Here is a 3,961-nt window from a genome sequence, read left to right as displayed (position 1 = left end):
TAGTAGCTCCTTCTTTCTCTCTGCTGCATAGAATTCCATGGTGTATATGTACCACATTTTTGGATCCAATCATTTACTGATGGGCACCTAGGTTGCTTCCAACTCTTGGCTATTGTAAATTGTGCTGCTATGAACATTGTGGTGCATAGGTTCTTTGAAATTGATGTTTTAGGATTCTTGGGGTATAATCCTAGCAGTGGAATTGCTGGGTCAAAAGGCAGGTCAATTTTTATTTTTCTGAGAAAATTCCATACTGTTTTCCATAATGGTTGTACCAGTCTGCAATCCCACCAACAGTGAACTAAGGTCCCCTTTTCCCCACACCCTCTCCAACATTTGTTGTTTGTTGCTTTGTCTATTATAGCCATCCTGACTGGTGTAAAGTGGTATCTCATTGTGGTTTTAATTTGCATCTCTCTGATAGCTAACGATATTGAGCATCTCTTCATGTGTCTCTGGATATTCTGTATGTCCTCTTTAGAGAAGTGTCTGTTCAAGTCCTTTTCCCATTTTTTAATTGGGTTCGATGTCTTCCTAGAGTGGAGTCGTGTAAGTTCTTTGTATATTTTGGAGATTAAACCTTTGTCTGAGGTATCATTGGCAAATATGTTTTCCCATACAGTTGGTTGTCTTTTTAATTTAATACTGTTTTCTTTTATGGCTCTTTTCTTTCGTGCTAAAGTCATTGCTTTAGGGCTTAGGATATTCTTCTCCAGCCTCATTATTACAAATATTCACCTCTACTTTCTTCTATCTTTTGAAAAATTACTTTCTGTTTTTACAATTATGTTATTTAAGTCATTTGGATTATTTTTAAGTATGTAGTATAAGATAAAAATATATAATTTGGTTTATTTTTTGAGATAAAATTTCCATATCAATTTTTTGAATAATCCATACCTATTCTGTATACATATTTGTTAAAACAGAATCTGGAAAAAGTGATATGCTAATCAAATCAGGTACTAGCTAAGTGTAAGGAGTGTTGGTTAGGGTTAGGGAAGAATGAGAAGTTTTATGTGTTGGGGGGGCCTTCTTTGGCAGATACTGTCTCTAAAATATTTGCATTGACACCAATCCTTGTAGCCTGCTGCTCTTTGTTTTCTCCTCAATTTCCCGACACCTCCACCCCTTACCCCCTCTTGGCAATCTGGCAAGTAAATACATAACCAAAGTTGTATGGATGTAACTATTTGGTTATTTGGCTTCCTCCCAACTCTCAATCCCAAACCATTGTCCCCCAGATCTCTTGGCTTCCACATACTCAGTGGAGGCGGAAATGAGGTAAATTAAACTGTTCTGAAGGGAAAAGGGAGCCAAGATTTAAATTTTAGGGAAAAATCAATGGGAAAGTTGAGGCTAAGCTTTCTAACTTGTATTAGGAATGAGAGATAGTATCTGGGAGTAAAAACTGAAGTTATGCCCCCAAAATTTAATTGCAGAAAAATGTGGAGTTACACAGTTGCTTCTTTCCTAAAAGGTAAGCTTCCTTTTATACATATATTGTATGTTGTCTCACTCGAGTTGCCTCAGTGAAATATGTGGAGCCATGCAGTCCTCTATTTTACAGATGACAAAGAAAGGGGGGTGGTGATTTACTGAAAGCTGTTTATTGTTAGAATTTTTGGTCCAGTACTCAAACTAGGTCTGGCTTGATTTTATCTGATATCCTTTAAGGCCTCTGTTGAATTCATCTGAAAAATTTAAGTGAGTCAAAAAATTATTTTGTGGTGTCCCTTGAGATAACCAAAACCACTCTGGGATGTCCTGAACCAGGCTATGATGACTGAAAGATTTCTTCTTTGACTGGTGTACCTCAGCACAGGAACACCTATTCAAGCATCACCCATTTCTAAATTCTAACTTAGCCTTAGAGACCAGCTATGCAAGAAGATTAATGAATTGGATTAGGATTCCACAGTTTCTTGGACAGTCTCTTCCCAAAGATTGGATTAGGATTCTACAGTTTCTTGGACAGTCTCTTCCCAAAGATTTTCAGGTACATATATGTCCACTGGGAATCGGAACAGAAATTTTGGCTGACAGGTCTTCCATCCAAACTCCTAGTGGAGAAAGGTCCTTAGGGAAAAATATGTGGAATCCGTAACAGTATGCTATCTTCCAGACTTTCTTATACCACATATTGAGGTCTTCTCTGGTTAGATCTAGAATTACAAACCATTAAAGATAACCTAGCTCTCTTTACACAAATTTGTAGTATTTTTGTCTAATTGACAATGGGTGGTCCTGTTCTTTTCGAAGTCCAATTTATGTATGTTTAGAATGAGGAATCAGCATAGCCCTGCAATTATTTTTGTCGGTAGAATTAAAGAGATACTAAAACACCTCTTCCAATTCTGTTAATATAAAAATTAATGCTTCGTAAAGACTGCAATTCGGTTCGCTGCACGCGATAAAACAGGTCCTTCCAACAGGAGACGGACGCCGGCGGGCGCCGCCAAGACCTGCGGCCCGCGCGCGGAACAATGCGGGCCGGGACCTTTGTGCACCGCTCCGCGACCGCGCGCCGGCACGTACGTAGCTTCCACGTGTGTGAATGTGAAGTGCATGTGCAGCGATGTGAGAATATGCTGGAACAAATTCGGGTAGAGGCGCTGCGGACAGGACTGAGGGAAGGTGGGTGTGGGCGTGCGCGGCGCCGGCCGCCGGGAGGGATTCCGGAGCCCGAGCGCACAGTGCGGCCGGCGCCGCACAATAAAGTCCGGGGGCGGGCGGAGGTGGAGGAGGCGGCCCGCGAGCGGCCTCCCGCGCCCACACCGACATGTGAGCAGCGCGCGGCGTCCTCGCTGGACGGAAACTTTCCCGGCGGCGGCGCCCCAACTTCCCGCCCCGCCCGGGCCCGCCGCTCGGCGAGGAGATCCCGTAAGTCCGGGCTGCGGGGCCTTCGCGTCCCCGGCCCTGCCGGCCCACCACCGCCGCTCTTTCCCTCGCCGGCGCTCGCCCACTGCCGAGGTGCGAGCTGTAAACATGGCGCCCTGTGAAGCTACGGGTGGCTGGGGGGCGGCGGGGAGACCCCGGGGAGAGCGGGAGGCCCAGCCCATGGAACCGGGGAGGAGGGCGGCCGGCAGATACCAGGGAGGCCTGGCTCGCGGTGCAGGGGAGACACTGGGGAGAGCGGGAGGCCGGCCTACGGCGATGAGTAGATGGGGAGGCCGTCCCCCCGGAGCCGGAGAAGGCGGCGGAGAGCCGGGAAGAGCGAGCCTGTGGGGGGGGGGCGGGGAGGCGGAGGCCGGTGGCCCCCCCGCGCCCGCGGCCCAGACCCGAGAGGAGGCGGCGCGGTGGCGGGGCTGGGCGCGGAGGGGAAGGGCGGGCACCGCGGCGGCGACTAGGGCCGGAGCATAATGGTAGGGAAAGGCTCCGCGGCGGGCAAGGGGGCGCAGGCGGGGGCGTTCATCGCTGGGGCGTCCGTGGCGTTGGCGCCGAGCTTTGTGGAGCCCGGGCCGGCTGCAGCCTCCCCGAGGCTCCATGCGGGTGTGACCACCCCATGCCTTCACTCGAAGGGCCCCGAGTTGCCCGTGGAGCTTTGTGTGCCGCGGCCCGGGGCCTGCGGGGGTTCTCTCGTCGCCCCCTCGCCTACGGCGGGCCAGGAAGGGAAGGCCGAAGGAGGGTGACCGCGCTGGGCCTGCTTGGGCCGGGAAGCCGGGGTGTCGCGTGAGCTTTGCACGCAAGGCCCGTTCTCCGCGCGCGGCCAGGCCTTAGGGCCCGCGGTCCCGATTCGGAGTCTGCCGGAACGCGGCCCTGTGAGTGTGAGGAGGGCAGGAGAGGGTGTTTGCCGTCGTGGTTTGTTGTTTGGGAGCCATAACCCAGGCTAGGGTGGCGGTCCCCAGGGACTTAGGCGAGGCTCCCTCCGCATCCCCGGGGGCTGGGAACCCAAGGCGGCGCGGCTTCAGCTTCAGCTTCCTTAGCAGGTCCTCCAGGCCTCTGGGACTGCCTGCGGCGT

The 3,961-nt window shown here is 51.0% G+C and overlaps 1 protein-coding gene across 11 annotated transcripts in view; it reads left to right on the top strand.

Moving 5' to 3' along the window:
• The first annotated feature begins 2,515 nt into the window (after positions 1-2,515).
• Positions 2,516-3,961, top strand: part of ZMYND11 (zinc finger MYND-type containing 11) — a 147,460-nt gene continuing 146,014 nt past the window's right edge. For 7 of the 11 annotated variants that reach the window (XM_037156357.2, XM_037156348.2, XM_037156332.2 and 4 more), the window contains exon 1: positions 2,793-2,883. The gene's annotated coding sequence lies outside the window, so the exon portion shown is untranslated. The other 4 variants (XM_053665854.1, XM_037156312.2, XM_037156304.2 and 1 more) reach the window with 4 other exon arrangements.

The sequence above is a fragment of the Artibeus jamaicensis genome, unplaced genomic scaffold, assembly GCF_021234435.1.
Source record: "Artibeus jamaicensis isolate MK-2021 breed Jamaican fruit bat unplaced genomic scaffold, CSHL_Jam_final contig_426, whole genome shotgun sequence".
In the NCBI taxonomy this organism is placed as follows: Eukaryota; Metazoa; Chordata; class Mammalia; order Chiroptera; family Phyllostomidae; genus Artibeus; species Artibeus jamaicensis.
The sequence above is the reverse complement of the archived record's forward strand: the minus strand, read 5'-3'. Positions and strand labels throughout refer to the sequence as shown.